At 45.3% G+C, this 17,604-nt stretch overlaps 1 long non-coding RNA gene across 1 annotated transcript; it reads right to left on the bottom strand.

Annotated features, from left to right (window-relative positions):
• Nucleotides 1–329: 329 nt before the first annotated feature.
• LOC145716439 (uncharacterized) lies at nucleotides 330–11,969 on the bottom strand. The gene is made up of 3 exons (XR_014139073.1): nucleotides 10,948–11,969; nucleotides 3,336–3,414; nucleotides 330–732 (listed from the first exon to the last, which is right to left on the bottom strand). It is a non-coding gene; the product is annotated as an uncharacterized LOC145716439 (long non-coding RNA).
• Nucleotides 11,970–17,604: the final 5,635 nt, after the last annotated feature.

The raw sequence follows: 17,604 nt of genomic DNA on the forward strand, positions 1-17,604 counted from the left end.
GATGAACATGTACTTAGATCCACTAGACAGCATAGATCCTATAGCTAAAAATAATTCTATACTTAAAACTTGCTAAGAAGGTAGATCTTATGTAAAGTGTGCTAATAATAGTAATAATAATAATAATAATAATAATAATGGCAGGAGGAAACTTTAGGACTGAGGGACATGTTTATGGCCTTGATGGTGGTGATGGTTTCACAGGTGAATACTTATTCCCAACCTCATTGAGTTGTATTCATTAAATATATACAGCTTTTTACGTGTCAATTATACCTTAATACTTAAAAAAAAAGAAGAAGGAGAGTACCCAAAGGACTTGACTCAACATATGCTTTATTACACAGGCAGAAGATGGTAAGTGAGCAAGTCGAGCTTCTTCCCTCCCTCCATCCCTGCCAACTTCAACAGCCTCTGTGGGATTGACCAGTTGATGAAGACCGTAGCAGCCCTCTGGCTGGGGTTTCTTCTGGGCCATTCTGAAGTTCCAGAGTATTTAGAGGAGCTATGGAAAGAGCCAGCATAAGAGTCCACTTGTCTGGGTCTCTGTCATCTGGGACCAATTTCAGGATTAAAATAGGCAAAGTATGTGTTGAGGCCTCTTCTACATCGTACACTCAATAACTATTTCCCAAGCACCCCAACATGCTGTGCCGACCTTTGTGTGGATGCAGGGATGGAGACTGTGACCTGCCCTCTCAGGGCTCAGGATCCAGAAGGGAGGCATTCTCACTTGTTTAAAACAAAACAAAACAAAAACACCTCATGTTTTATTCTCTTTATCCCCCTCTGCCCAAACCTACTCCTGCTGACTACCCTCTGACTACCCAAGTGCATCTGTTACCAATATCCAAGGCCCTGTCTCCTCTGCCCACATCAAGCAGACCTCGGCTGCAACAAGGAATTAAAATTGCAGATTAAATGCCCTCATTCTTAGGCAAAATGACTGGGAGTCCACTTTAAACTCCTACAGTTTTTGAATATAATAATGCTTTTTATATTAAAATAAGAATCAATATTTTACACTTTAAGAAACTTTATGTATGTACAAAATTTTATTCATTGAGATGGTCTTAAAGCAAATAATGGGCTTTTCATCATAAATCTATTTTTCTTTGAAGACTTGAATTCTTTCTTGTTGAAGTCCCTTGCAACAGACAGCATGACCCAACATTAGTTCAAACACTTGCAAGGAGTTTCACGAGCTGTTTCATGTTTCCCTTGCATTTCTTTTTCCCACATTAGAGCACCCCACACTGTTTCTGTAAATTGTATTTGCTAAGTGTACAAGGTATCAACAGAAGTTTTCTGAGAAATAGTTCAGAAGCAGGAACCACTGTGTTGGAGAAACAACTGATTACATTTTGGGCTTTTCGATGCTATTATTTCCAGAATTGGAATTCTGAGAAACCAAGGGAATGTTTCTATTTAGTGAATGTGTATCAATAAATGCTGGAGTTTCATTTGAAAAAATACCACAACCAAAGAAAATTCCCTAAGAGCTTTATAAGAGACCAAAATTGTCTTTGAAAAAAACAAATAGAGCCCAGAATTTTTGTTTTCTAGGACATTTTTTGGATATAAAGGCATGGACACATCATCATCTAAAGTTCTTCTCATTCTTGGGGCACCTGGGTGATACAGTCGGTTAAGTTTCCGACTCTCGGTTTCAGCTCAGGTCATGATCTCAGGGTCATGAGATCAAGCCCGGAGTTGGGCTCTGCACTCAGCAGGGAGTCTGCTGGAGATTCTCTCTCTCTCTGCCTCTCCCCCCGCCCACACACACACTCTCTCTCTAAAATAAATAAATCTTAAAAAAAAAAAGTTCTCATTCTCAATAGCTCCCACATATTCATCACTTGATCTAACAAGTTTATCTTAAAAAGGCAATTGCCAATGGATCACATTCCAGGTTTGGGTGTATTTAAGGCAGGTGAATTCCTTGGGCTTGCATTCGCACCAGGTAAGGTTACTCACCTGCTCCTCCTCCAGGCTCCATCAACTCTACAAACAGACATTGAGCCCAGACCCGGGGCTTGTCTTTGTTTTACACTATCACTCACCTTCTCACCCACCATCACCAGGTCTCATCACTTCTGCATCCACACAGGTGCATCTGGACCCAGTCAGCTTATCTCCACCTTCACTACCCACTCCCATCCGGGGTGGCCACAACCCTTCACCTGCACTGAAGAGATAGGCTCCTTGCAGGTATCCACAGCAGCCAAAGTGCTCATCCTAAAGGATTTGTATATCACTTCCTGTTCAAAACCTACAAGGGCTTATGTTCGCAAACAGGATATCACACAGAATCCTTATCAGGGGCCAGAGACCCTGTGTGATCTGGCCCCAAGCCCCCCTTCTCTTGGCTCACTATGCCCTAGTGACCCAGTCTCCTTTCAGTTCCAGCAAAGATCTCCTCCGAGCCAGGGCCTTTGCACGTGCTACTGCCTCGGCCAGATATGAAGTTAGAGCAGGCTCTGCAAATTACAACTTAAACTGTCGAGTCAGAGAAGTTACTTTCTGAGACCGAAAGAGTGAGTAGACCACCTTGTTATACTGTCTCATGATATGTGCCCTTGAATATATTAAAGTCACACTAATTGTATAATTACAATTATTTTTAGTCTGCCTCCCCACTACATTATAAGCCCCATGAAAACAGGTATATGTCTATTTTCCCATGAAGGATAGCTCCTTTTTTTTGGAACCCCCCAAAATAAATAATCACCTACTCAATAAATATTTGTTAAAGAATAAATTAATGTTATTTTCTCCCTCTAAAAGCTGGCCTGCCCCAGAATGTGTCACTTTTTCTTTTTAATTTAGATTTTTTTTAAAGATTTTTAAAATTTATTTATTAGAGAGAGAGAGTGAGAGAGAGAGTGAGAGAGAGAGCACAAGAGGGGGTAGGGTTAGAGGGAGAAGCAGACTCCCCGCCGAGCAGGGAGCCCGATGTGGGACTCTGGGATCATGACCTGAGCCGAAGGCAGTCGCTTAACCAACTGAGCCACCCAGGCGTCCTAATTTAGATTTTTTAATAGAAAAGACTGTTTCAGAGAAACAGAGAGCTCTCCCTCTCAACATCATTTGTTGCAAAAGAAATAAATCTTTGTGTTTGAGCTGTTACCTATTTCAGATTTATCTCTCATTCACATAAAACTCAATGTTAGCATTCTGGACCTGCAGGGGGCTTCCCTTCTCTAGAAGAAAACCCAAGTTCTTTCCACCTGGGAAGAACCATGTTGAGTTCAGAGCTGGGAAGACTCGCCGTTCATTTGCTTCAGGACAGAGAAGGGGGAGAGCTGGGAGGACGGGGCATGGAGGTGGCTCACCTGCCTCACACTCCCCTGCAATCCAATAGGACTCTGTGCTTGGCCATGCCCAGCTGTAGGAGAGACGGGCAGCTAGGTTCTGGGACAAAAACGAGAGAAATTTCTTAATGGTCAGTTCCCGGGCAACTCCAAACTTAACAAAGAGTTGTGTTTCCAGTACTCCTCTCCCTTAACTAGGCTTATTGTGGTGATCATTTTGCAATATATACAACATCAAATCATTATGTTGTACATCTGAAACTAATATAATGGTATATATCAATATATATAGAGAGCATGAAATGTACAAGAATAGAATTAGGGTCAAAGTCCCAAGGGCTACTGAGGTGGCACTGGGTGAGAAGGAAAAGTCACAGGAGGCTTCCTTTCTTACAGGGTCGGGGGGGGGGGCAGACACACCAGACAGGTTCACAAGGTGAGCAAGCAGCCTATGTGCCTGGCATGCTTTTTTAGGGGCATAGCTAGGACTTTAATTGGCATTGCATGCGTTTAATTTCTGAACTGCCTAAACTGATCCATTTCTCTGCCTTCCAGTTGAATATATAAGAAAGCCCTTACCCGTCTTAAGAAAATTACATGAAACCAACTTTTCTTTTTTCTCTTATTGAAACATATTTGACATATAACACTGTGTAAGTGTAAGGTTTACAATGCATTGCTCTGATACATTTATACATTGTAATATGATTGCCGTTATAGGGATAGTGAGCACCTCTAGCCTGTCACGTAAGTATCATTGCTCTTTTGTGCTGGGAATAAGTGGATCTCGTCTCTGAACAGGTTTGATAATGCTAGTACGGAACTGTCTAGGTTCACTATACTATGCTTCGGATCTCTGGGACTCTTCCACTGCTTGGAGCTTTGTGCCTTTGAATCTCTGTGATGCTCCTACCCCGGCTCCTGGTGACCACCCTTTTACTCTCGGTGCTTCGAGCATGGCACTTTTAGATGCACGTTTAGGGGATACCACGCTGTGTCCCAGTGTCCAGCACTCACTTCTGCTGTTTGCTTCTGCCTTTCCTCTCTACTTTCCTAGCTCTTTTTGACTTTTTTTTTTTTTGCCACTTCTCCCCATCTCTCACTCCTTTAGTTCTGGATCCTTCCATTCCCCTGTCTCCTCTCACTGTGTCAGACTCGGGGCCTCGATCATCTGGGAGGAGCTGGTCCAGCTAATTTCCTTCTCATGCTGGGCTGCAGATGCCACACTTCCACCCTCGTTTCATTTGTGATGAATCAATCCAAAAATAAGTATTGAGGGCAGAGTATGTGCCAAGCATCCTTGGGCACGGTGGGGCCCAAGAGGATTTTGTTCCCAGGATGTCAGAGAGCTGACCAAATTAGCGAAATTTTAGGGTCGGGGTAGGCTGTGGTGTGACCCTGAAGCTGTCGATGAGCTCCGTGGCTTTATTTGCAGTGTTTACCCTCTCCAAGCCTGCGTTTTTCCATCCATAAAATGGACATTATAAGAGGGCCTGCAACGGAAGGTGCCAGCAGAGGCCACGCGAGATAATTTGTAGGAAACCTTCACTACAGAGGAAGCTGCGTAATGCTGAGATGTATGGAGTTCTTATCACCTCCTCAAACTCATGCTGAGTTGGCAAAATGACGACACCCACCGTCCTGACATCTGTGGAACAAGTGATGGGTTTTCAACTCATCTGTCATTTCAAGGCTGATTCCCGGAGCTACGTTGGCTCCAACCTGCCCGCCACCCCCGGCCCCACACCTCCTGCTAGCATCTGAGTGAGAAAGGCACGGTTGTACGTATCAAGTAGGCAGCAAGGTGGTCTCGGGACCCCAGCCCCTCTGCCTAGTTTAAAGCCATGGGGTCCGGGGAGGGTAGTGGTTCCCTCAGCTGCGGTTTGGGGCTTGGAAACGACAGTGTGTGCTGGAAGCCCGAGCACATGGGGCGGGGGGCGGCTTCGTGTGTGATTTTAACTGGTGTTGATGTGTACTGTGGCCGGTGGACACTTCCTCCCCCAGCGGGGCAACTGAGGATAATGCTCATGCACCACATATGGCCACGCCTCAGTGAGGATTTCGATAAGAATCATGTCTTTTGGAGACCAGCTCTTGGGGAGAGATTGCTCTTTTTCATTGTTTTGCCTGGAAATAGGAAATTCCCTTCATGCAGTGATGCAAAGCAGTCTTCTGATCCTCCTACGGAAGCACACATATGCTCGCACAGCGTCCCTCCTCCAGATCCCTGAAGCTGGGCTCCACTTGCAAAATTCATGAGTCACAGGATCCCGGTTGCACAATGATATTGATGATGATCTGAAGGATTTCTAACTTTTTAAAATGCTTTCTTCTCGGTTCTTACTTCATTCTCGAGCAAATGGGAGAAGCAAGCCCTGACATTACTGTTCCTTACGTCACCTATGAGGACACGGTGGTCCAGAGGCGCTGACGTCACAGAGCCCGCAGGGGGAGAAAATGGAGCCAGCATGCTGGTCCGCTGAGTTCTGGTCGTGTTTTCTTTCTGCCCTCTGATCCCGCCGCCCCCCTCCCCTCATTAGTGAATTGCCCCTCTTCTCTCTATAATCAGGGAAGAACCACTCATCCAAGCTTTGGTTGTGACATTTCTCTAATTTTTTCCCTTCCAATCTGGTCCTAAGCGTACACAACTGTCCTCCCAATGTCTTCACTGCTCCTACTCCCTCTTGCTGCAACATGTATCTGTCCTCACTACCGCCCTGTCCCTCCTAAAAATAATCTCTGAGACTCTATGATCTATAAAACAAAACCAAACTCTTCACGCCACACGAGAGGTCCCTCCCTACCTCTGTAAGCTCGCCTCCAGGAAGAGCCTTCCGACCGGGTGGCTCATGGACCTGCTGCTCTAGGAGATGCCATGGGCATGGGCCTGAGAGCCAGCCCTGCGCACCTTCCCGGGGACACCCCCAGAGACCAGCTGAGTCTTGCTCGTCCACTAGACCTTCTCTGGCCACTCCAGCCGGCAGGAGTCTCACTCTCCAGCTTGCCTACCTCCCACCCGCCACACTGCAAATCCTGCCTTATGTCCCACAGACAGTATTTTGTTGTTTGCTCGCCCCACAGAACCCCAGAAGCTAGTCGTCAAACATGTGCTATGGTCGTCTGTACACAATAGACAGTGGGCACTTGTAGGCTGCTTGAGCTAAGGGAGAGTTCCAGAGCACGTGGGAGAGGAGAGGCAAAGGGATACAGAAACACGGCCAAGAACTTGCAGTGTGATCCCCCCAACAGCCATAGCAATGGCGCTTAGAAGGCAGCCATCATGGATGTAAATAATTCAGTCTCCCAGCGAACTGGGTTTTTGACACGAGGAAAGAAAAAGCCGTGGAGCACCCTAAGACTTCAGGATAAGAGAACAAGTTCCCTGTGGTCCCTCAGAGGGCACTATTCAAAGGCACACAGTGTGGCTACCAGCTGGCAGAGTCTGCTGCAGGAGAGAAAACTGGGGGTGTTTATGTCTAAAATTATATTTAATGAAAATGTATTATTTCCTATGTATCTCCTGCTGGCTACTCTCAAAGACCTTGCTGTGCCCCATGACAAACCCTGGGTGAGCTCATGAACCCAGTTCAAAAGGCAGAGCAGTACCCGCTGCCTGATGCCCCTCGTGACAGGCTGGGGTCCGCATTCTTGGGAAGAATAGCACAAAGGGGGTGGCACTGGGGTATCGATGACTCCGTGTGTCACTGGTGCTGTTAGCCTGGTCACTTGGCTGGACTGCCCCCACTGGCCACCTCTCCCAGGCCAGTCCCTCACTCACGGCGCTGGGGCATAGAACCCTGTGAATGGCTCCAGGGCAATATCTACTGCTCGTGTTCTGTCTTGGACATGTCTGTCCTGAGAATCTGAGCAAACCTTACAACCCGGTTTCTACTACTAGATAGCTGGAATTTTTTCAGAATCCATCCTTGCTAAGAGTTTTTTTCAACAAGACAAATGGTCAAGGCCATGTCCAATATTACCTACCAGTTCAATTTAGGTTAACGGAACATCACTTGGGCATTTGGCTGGCAACCTGAGACAGCTCAATTACACTTTCAACTAGACCGGAACCATTCTGGAAAAACTAACATTTACACCAGGCAGGGTATGCTGGCTAGAGGCAGGTCTCAAGATTCCCAAATACATCATAATTATCAATAGCTAACATTGGCAGGCTGTTTACTACACACCTGGCATTGTGTGAGGACTAACTGAATCCTCACTACCATCCTCTGAGTTAGTATGACTCTCATTTTATAGATGAAGAAATATACCATCTCTCTTTTTCCCACACTTGCTAGTAAAGGCCCGCACTCCACATTTCTATGCTACACTGCCCCTTGCAAAATGATTTCATTCTGCCATAGGATACCATTTATAAGGCATTGCTTTAGTGGTGGGGAATTTGGAGTTTGAGAGGGTTTTTGCTGTCTAGAATCCAAATATTCTTAAAGAATGAAGCAGCATCTGAATTCTGAGCCTGACTCAGCCATTAATCAAGATCGTCTTAGGATGTCCTCTAGTACATTAGACAAAAGCAAGTGTGGCCATCACTAAGCCAGTTATGTCCTGAATGTCCAGTGTATTCTAGCTCCAGACCCAGTATTGTGGGAAATCCAGAGCAGCATAAGATATCAGCCCTGCTCTCAAGAAGCTTAGAATATAGACACGGAAGCAAAATTCACATGTGAAATGATCACCAAAAGCTTAAGTGGCAATGACCAGGAGCTCAGAGTTCCTGAAGTGCTTGGAGAGGCTCACAATGGAGCAGAACTGGGACTTGAAGGGGGGTCAGAGCAGTGGGCACAAGAGAAGGATGCACCTTCCCAGGATGAAGGGCTGGGGAGAATGCTGGACATGGCATCTGCGGGGTGATGGGGACACAGTGTCACAGCCCTGGGCCAGTCTCAGGAGAGAAGGGGCAGGGTGGGGAGCAGGGAGTGGCCAGCCTGGGCACACTGAACCTCCCAGGGCTTCTGACCTTGCCTTGCCTTGTGCCTCGAAGCCTCCGTCCAACCAAAGGACCAGGGTTCCTTCTTAATTTGCAAGTTACTTCTGTGTGACTCATTGTACTGATCAGTTCTCATTCACAACTGAGATCAACAAAACCACGAAGCCCAGGAGCTCCTGGGTCCCATCGGTAGCCTGTGACCCCAGCCTTAGAAGAAGGCAAGGAGTCTCTGCCCTGCTGCGCCCTCAACTTTGTCTCCATGGTCTTTATCACTTTCATTCCCTGCTCCTCATTTCATTTCTTGTCCTCTCTGTCCTCTGACCGCCCTCCTACTCATCGACATGTTTTCTTCTATTGTCAGGAAATGGTAAAACCTAAGTGTCTCCTCCACTGGTCAGCATATATTCTACCTCCCTCTCAACGTGTTTCCTGGCCCTTCCCCTTGTGAGGACCTTCCCCACCTCTGAGACTCAAAGCACTGAGGCTCAGTGCCTCTCCCCAGCCCAAAGTGGGGCAGCAAGCCCCCTCACCCTGCCCCAGGCGCTATGCAGGGAGGACCGGGCTGGAGGCATCTGTCACCATTGTCCGGGCTCCTCATGGTGACCTGGCGGTGAGCCTCCTCCATGTTTCCTAGGGATGGAAACAGCAAACACTAATACAAGGTCAGATCTTCCCACCATGTCATTTCTATCCTGCCTTCTGGAAGGAGGAGCCAATGTTAAAATTCCCTCCCTGAACACTCAGCATAAGGCTGGGGCATCCTGGACTCAGCTGCCTGTAGGTTTCATTGAGAAGCCATTTCTCCAGGCGGTTCACGTAGCAGCCCAGAGAAAGGAGCCTAGGCATCTCACAGGAAGCCTGTGTGTCTTCCGAATCAGGTATTTACAGAAGGAGAATCTCCCCAGAAAAGACGAAGGAGGTTAAACAGGGTTGCACTCTGTCCCATGACGGCTCTCGGGGGCACGAGTCTCCACCAAGCCAGGCGGATCCCAGAGTTCTTTCCCTGGGTAACAAGGACCTTCCCTCTTGGGTGATCCTTTCTTTCAACAATCCTTCCTCTGTCCCTGTTTCGTTGGGTCTCTTGTCCCCGCATGACCTGACTTCTGCATGACCTGTGGTCCTGGAGACACGAAGTGCTTTAGTTTCGTTGCTGTGTTGAGCTTCCCTCCATCCACCAGTGTTCACTACGTGGCCCATGGAGCCAGCTCTGGGCTGGGCCCTGAAACCATTTACAAAATTCAGAAAAACCGGGCCTTTAAACTGGAGGGATCCTAGCAGTCACCTAATCCAAGCCCTCCGCTTACAGGTGAGGAGCCCAGTGTCCAGTCTGCTGGAATTTTTGCTCAAGTTCACATAGGCTTCTCATGATGAAGCTGAGAAAAGTACTCAGCTCCTCATAAATCTCTGGCTGCGACTGTGAAACCAGATAAGGAAGTTTATTAGTGAAGGTCTGAGAAACGAGGTGATGAAGCCTATGAACTTGGGGCAGCTAGCGGACATCTCTCACACTCAGTCAGCTGAATTCTTCAGGGTCACTTGTTTTCACTGGGTTCTGGGCAGGTAGACCTGGACGGTGATTGTCCTGTCCGCCTGCCAATCCCAAGATTTCTGTTCACTGACAGAAATCCCTGATGGAATACACAGTCTCTTTCCAGGGCATGTTGAGTGGCACATAGATTGCAGGGAGAGTAAATATTTTACACCTCTCTAGGGAAAAGGCACAGATAAGCACCTGCCCCAGAAAGCAGCGGGAAGTGTCAACAGCACCTTATCCTATTCCCCACATTGGAGAAGAGGGAAAAGATGAGCTGTATTTCACAGACGCCAAAGCTTCTCTAATTTGTCTGGCTCTGCTCTCATTACTAACCCAGAATGGCATGACAGAGCCCTGGGGGCTGCATTAAAATTCTCCAACAGAGGTGTTCATCAGTAAGCACCGAGGATGGGAATACAGAGGGGGGAAATGATCCCTCCAAGATCGTAATGAGGCTAAACAAAACCCCCAACAAATAACAAAGTGGAATCGCTGGGCGAATCAGTGACAAACTGATAATATTAATTGAATGTGAAAATTTTCTGCCTTAGGACACATTGTGGCCCAGATGAATGCCTGAGTTCTCAGATCTGGGAACGGGGTGCCTCCAGATGGTAAGAGAGAGAGCATATTGCCCACTGGGGATACAAACAAGACGGTGGTGAGCTCACTAAACTTGGATTCCCCACAAGTCAGCGTGGGAAGGTCCAGATTCTCATAGTTGGAAAGAACCTCATAGTTGGAAAGGGTTTTTTCCATTTCAACTTGCAGTTAAAAAATGGACTGCAGTGTTGGCTTTTAGTGACTGATGGTTATTTTCTAAATACTAACAAGTTCTTAATTTGGATGTTCTCATCATTTCCTAATACTCTTTCTTTCAATCCTGTTTTATTGGCCTGGCTACCGTGCTATTGAATGTGCACATATAATGTAGGTGTGGCGGTGGGTGGGGGTACAGACATGTTCATGCCATAGCCCTCAGGAGCTTATAGTAAAACAAGGAACATGACATACTTTGATATTCTTGAAGAGTTTATCATTTCCTCACAAATGATTTTGCTTGTTGAAAGCCCCTCCCTCTATATAAATAACCAAAACAAACTGAAAGTCAGGAAAAATTATAAACATGTTTTCCCATGTCAACTCACCGCTAACATTCCCAAGGTCATCTGGCTTGGATCCTGGTCATCTGGCCAGAATCCGACATTGTTTGGAAGTTGAGAAGGTCCCCTAGAAACATCATCATGGGTTTTGAGACAAGTCGTGTGTCTGCATCACACCTCCTTCTGAGAAGAAATAGGGGACATGCAGGGAAAGGCTGGATAAGAAAGCAAGGAACCTAGTTTTGGAGGGGAAAGAAAGTAATGACTTATGATCAGAAAAACACAACAAAAGAATTTCCAGGAAGCACTATTCATGAGAAGGAACAAAGAACAACCACACACACTGCAGACACAAAGTGAAAGCTTTTATAAGCATTTTCAAATAGGGTAAGAGTGGGATACAGCAAGGCACACAGAAAAGCAGGACAGAGGAGCAAAAACAAATATTACAAAATGAGGTGCAGAAGGAAATGATCAATGCTTAGAGATTATAATTTAAAAATAATCTTGCCAGAGACAGAAAGATGAAAACAATAGATTTAGAAAAAGAATCTTTGTAGATTTTAAAATAAAAGGAAAGTCCCATAGGTTAGGAATTCTGCAACTACTTTGTGGTATATGGTTGAACAAATAAATATATTGTAGATAATGAGAATTAAGGGTCTCACTGTCAGAGAAAGAACTTACAAGTAAGGGAAAGGGAGAAGGCTAGAAAAATTCTGTGGTGGATTGGAGTTGAAGGTATCAATGCGGACTTATAACTTCATTTTAATATACGTACTGAAAAACAGATAGGGGCATAAATACAGATGTGTGTATGCTTGTGTTATATGAATATATATACTCTCAGTTATATCCACTGAGGGAAGCTAGAAGCAGCAATGACAGCCCAGTATCAATGAGCACAATTATCATCCATGACTTGGCTTCTAAATACTATTCTCAAAAAAACAAAAATAAAAAACACCTAAAACAAAAACGGAACCAAGGCTCTTTAGTTGAAGTTGTTGATTCCAGGACTGAAACAAAAAAAAATTCGAGATGAGCCTGGAGCATCTTACAGACCTAGAAAATGAGGAGGCAATGAACAAAAATGCACATATTAAATGGGGACAGAAACCAGCCTGAATGAGCTCACAAAGGCCAAAGTCAGAACAACTTGAGCACATAAATAAGTAAAATAAACAACAACAGTATTGGATTGTAACTCAAAGAATAAAATTAACATCTGTTGAGTTCACACTGATAGAAATAAATAACCGAATAAACAAAGGGATGAATGGAGGGGCAATTCTTCCTTACAGCCAAATTCTAATTAATAAATATAGAAACAAACAAACAAACAAAAAGTCACCAGTAGAACAACAGAGTAATATTGGTACAAGCAAGATCCACTGGTAAAGGCTAAAATTCGTGCATGAAAGTTTAAGCAGAAACAGGATATCTAGAGAATCCCAAAGTATTTTCCCCAAAATATTTAGGCTAAAAGATTAACTTCACAGCAGAGAATCATGGCAGAGGCCACTTTGGCCAAGGGACCGAGGCTGACATCATCAGTAACACATGTCGACATGCTGTGCCATTTGATAAAGTGCCCAGAGAAGGACATGTCCCCTCGGTGGGATCCTTCCTACTAAGGCACAGTCTTGATCTGATCATGAGAAACAAGAGGAAAATGCAAATACCTCACCAGTATTCTTCAAAAGTACCAAGGGCATGGGAGTCAAGGAAAGACTAAGGAGCGGTCACAGACTATAAGGAGACCTAACCAAGGACACTCGTGAAAAAACCTGGTGAAATCCAAGTCAGTTCTGTACTCCCCTCAATGGCATCCTATGAAGGTTCATTTCTCAGTTTTGAGAACTGTTCTATGATTATCTAAGATGTTGACTGAAGGGGAAGCTGGACGAAGAGGATATGGAAATTCTATACTATTTTTGGAACTCTTCTGTAAGTCCAAAGTTATTTCAGAATAAAAAGCTTTAAAGACAGGAAAACTCCACTGATGAAAATAATAAAAAATGGCGATAGTCAGTAAATTAATGGCATCAGGCAGCCCAAATTACATGGACTTCTTAACACTACCTGGAAGAAACCACCTGTCCAAACAAATGTCTTTATGAAAGAAAACGATAAAGACCCTGTTTTACTGGCTGGACAGCATTGTGTGTTTAGCTGACCATCCCTGCGTGTGGGTCAGCTCTCGACTTCTCCTCTATGAGGCTCTTCCCCTCCTTCATCCACGCCCCTGGTTCCGTGTAGGGTGAATTAGCACTCAGGCCAAATCCTTCCTCTTCAATTATTTCCCAAAAGGCAAGAAGCAGAACACAATCCAGTCTGAGGGGCTTCCCTGAATCCCAATTATAGCATTGGCTGAGCGGAGGCAGCCTTCTGAGGAGAAACCCCGAATTCAGTCTGTGGTGTTGTCAGCAAGCTGTCTGTTCTTTGTCAGCAAGGTGTGTTCCTGTCTGATGTCTTGGCTCTCTGCCACTGGGATAAAAAATGTGCTCTTCCAATTTGTTCAGCTAGCACAGTGTTCCCCTTACTACCCTATAGGAATAGCAGGATCCCACGTGACGCATGAAAGGGAGAGTTTTGTGGCTTAGACCAGAGAAGGAAAGAAAATGAATTTAAAATTCCTCCCCCAGGGAGAGGCACTTTCTCTCTCTTGCTCTCACTCCTGCGCCTCCTTTTAACTTGGTATTTCGTGCACTATTTGCAATCATATCAAAGATGATAGGAAATGCCATGGAAGGAATGTTCCCCTGCTGCTGGTAGCATGCCTCCCTCGCCTTGACTTTTCAGCCTGTGCCCCTCATCGACGGGGCGTCTCCTAGCTCTTCAACACGAAAGAGTCACAGTGATCTCTTAGCAAATGTGACAAGTGTCTTATACCCGTGGGATAAGCATTCAGTAGATTTGTATTAATTATCTACTACCACCTAACAAACCACCCCAAAACTCAGACTTAAAGCAATAAACATTTATTACCCCACAGTTCAGCAGGGGTTTGTAACACAAGGACCATCAGGAGTCGCTGTCAGATGAATCAGGTGAAGGCTCTTCCAAGATGGCTCCCTCACATCCCTGGCGAGATGGCGCTGACTGCTGGTGGGAGGCCAGTTCCTCACCATGTGGACCTCTCCACAGGATGACTTAAGTGTCCTCACAAAGTTGTGGCTGGTTTTCCCTAGAGCAGTGATCCAAGAGAGAGCCAAAAAGAAGCCACAATGCCTTCTATGACCCAGACTTGGAAATCCAGGCCCATCACTTCCACAGTACCCTCTTGGTTACAGGTCATCCCTGTTCGATATGGGAGGCAGGGGGTGGACACCAGATGAAAATTGTTGGAACCATGTTGGAAGCAGGTACTCTAATTGTAGAGTTTTTACTCTACAAAACCTACAAAACAAAGCTAGGTTTTAGTGGTTTATGAGTTGCCCACACTGCATTTTCATGTTGACTTGTACTGAAGCCTTCATTATCAACCCACTAAGCCAGTCTTATGCTCCGTCCTCCTCAACCCCAATCCTTGCCTTTTCCTTGTGGTCAGAGATTACAATCCACTGGCTGAGAGCTGATCTTGATTGACACGTGGGAAGAAGCGATGGATGGCAGTGTTGGTGAATGATTTGAGTCACTAAGTCATTTCTCTAACCTTCAAATTTCTTCTCACACTCAGGGTGATGGGACCACCCCAGCAGACTTTCTGAGAGACAAGGGAATTTATATGTGATTCACACAAAGCAAACTTCAGCTGACAAGTTGAAGGCCTCCCACAAATTTGATTTGGTGAGTCACTTTGACTCTATTGCTGAGTTCACTCATCTGTTGAACAAGAGTGGAAGAGATCAGTGGTTCTTGAATTTGACTGATTATCTCATTCTTCTGTGTTAAAATCAGATTCCTAAGCCCCATCCATGAACATCATGATTCAGTGGGTATTTGATGAGGTCCCAGCATCTACATCTTATATAAACTACTTCAGATGGTCTGATGGTTTAGGGATCATTAAGCTAGCCCAGATTTTCTCAACTGGAGATGGCAAACCCTTTTACTTTGGGGAGAGGAAAATGGTGGGTGCTTTTTTTTTCCTTGAAAAGAGTTTTTACATTGTTGAGAATGGACTAAATGACCTAGCAGATGGTCTTCCAGCTATAAATAGCTAACACTTTATGCTTCTAGGTAGAAAAAAGTTTGTGTATGGTGGTGTAAAATCTTATACAGTAGATTTGGTCTAGCATGATTTATCTAGAGTTTTGTAGTTATTACCACTTTCTTCTAGAGCAGTAGTTTGTGAACGCTAGTGTCAAAAGAATCACCTAGCCTAGAATTCTCCCTGGACCAGGGTTTCCAAAATTTCCCTTATCAGAGCCACCTGGTGGCGCTTATTAAATGTAATACATAGGAACTAGATCTCTTCCCTGGTTCTACTTTGGAATATCTAGGTCATTTTGTGAACAACAGTTCCAAGCAAGTCTGGGAGAGTCTGTTCTTAGAAGCTGTAAGTGGAGGGTATCTAGAGGTAATATACCCCCATCTTGTCCTTGGGCACATGAGGTGAGAGAAGCCACCCACCTGGCTATGGTTACATAGGTGGCTGTCTGAAGTTCCACCTAAACTGCATACTGTCTTTTTTTTTTGAGAGAGAGAGAGAGAGAGAGAGAGGCAGTCAGGGGAGGGGGGCAGGTGGTGGGGAGGGATAGAAGGAGAGGGAGAGAGAGAATCCTAAGCAGACTCCCTGCTCAGCACAGAGCCTGACTTGGGGCTTGATCTCATGACCCTGAGATCATGAACTGAGCTGAAACCAAGAGTCTGTTACCTAACTGACTGAGTCACCCAGGCGCCCCTGGACTGCATATTGTCTTAAAGGGTTTTTGAATATTAGGTCTCTAGAAGCAATGTGGGCCTGACGCATCTGGTTGGTCTCACTGGAGACAAATTAAAGCAATAAGATAATGCAAGTCAGGAAGAGAAAACTAATTAGCAAGTTCATTTTATGCCCTGTCAAAATTTAAAAAAAAAGAAGGAAAAAGGAAAGTTAATAAAGGCCCTAAAAAAATGTTATTTAACCCTGCGAACCAGATATTTCCTGGAGTCCAAGAACTAAGAGTTCCAGTGGTAATTAGGGGAAGACAAATAAGCTATTCAAATTATAAATAGGAAACATGCTTTCTAACCACCGGCTACTCTCTCCATATTATTTCAAGGGTGACCAATTCCAGTAATAATCACAGGAATACCTAATTTGGTGAAGATCCCAAAAGGATTGTAAATTATGGTTTTATGACAATGGAAACAGGCACTCACTAGACAGCTCCATGGAGACCATAACCACAGAACAAGGAGAGAGTGAAAGTGTTTATGATGTTCAGTCAGGAAACTGGCCACCTTGATTCCAGACCCCTCGGGGGGGTTCATGCTGACAGGGAGCTAAAACTGGAGCCCTCACCCAGCCCTGGATGGGTGACAAGCTCCGGGACTCTGCGTCGGTATTGACCTCCACCAGCCTGATGTACGGACTCTTGACAGGTGCTTCTAATCCTGAGGCCCCCTCCACGGACCTGGGTGGACCCCATAAGTCCAAAGGACAGTCCAGGATCCCTAGAAGAGGGTAGGAAAACACACTTAGAGTCTCATCCCTGGTTTCTGCTGGAGGCTGTGGGGGCTCAGCTCTGCCGTATTTCTGCTACTCTTGCTGCAGAGAGAGCTTCTGAGAAGGGAGGACTCCACCCCCTTCCCACCATCCTACCTTCTCTCCATCCCCTCCCTCCTGCCTCCCCAGGGAAGAGAGAGCGCCCAGTGTGATTGGCCAGCACTTGACATTTTTTGAACCATACTTTTAAAGTAAGTGATGTCATTGTATTCTAAGCTTGGGCACGGAATGCTCCCTTACACTCTCCTCCTTTCTGTCCACACCAGGCAGAGGAGCACTCTCCCCTGACTCCCTCCGTGGGGTAAGGAAGGAGATGCCCTGCTCTAACGACCCTCCACCATGTTTTCTCTCTTTCTGCCTGTCTTCAAATGAGCTCGAGGGTCCTAACTTCTTGTCCATGTAACCAATTGAGAAAATAGACTTGGAATCCACTAACCTCAATTCTGTATGACCAATTATTGTAAGCCTACATTGGGTCATTGCAAGGTTCTTGGTCGGTAGTTCAATTCTTACCTAATTTATAAAATGTAGGTAAATCCACCATTGCTCAGAGCCCCGCAGGGCAAAAAAAGCAAGACATACCAGGAATCCTCAGTAAGCAGCATCCAAGGGCTGTGCTCTCTATAGCCAAAGCCCCTCAGTCTGAACCTTGACACTGTTCCTTCCAGGTTTGTGACCTTGAACACACATTCACCTTGCCTGGTCTGGTCCTCATCTGTATATGAGGCAAAATAATGGTTGCCAACTCAAAAGATTATTGTGAAGATTAAGTGAGTTAACACATGTAAAGCATGATGTTTAAAGTGCTTGGAACATAGTCAAGAATAATTGTTTCTATTATTGTTCCATTATTATTAACATCAAGATAAAAAGTTATCACTTTAAGAATCAATGTTCGAGGGGGGGCGGAGCAAGATGGCGGAGCAGTAGGAGACCTGGATTTCGTCTCCTCTCAGGAATTCAGCTGGATAGGGATCAAACCATTCTGAACACCTACAAACTCAACAGGAGATCGAAGAAAAGAAGAGCAACAACTCTCTCATCAG

Source organism: Leptonychotes weddellii, chromosome 12 (genome assembly GCF_054177405.1).
Source record: "Leptonychotes weddellii isolate Sample4059 chromosome 12, ASM5417740v2, whole genome shotgun sequence".
NCBI classification, from domain to species: Eukaryota; Metazoa; Chordata; class Mammalia; order Carnivora; family Phocidae; genus Leptonychotes; species Leptonychotes weddellii.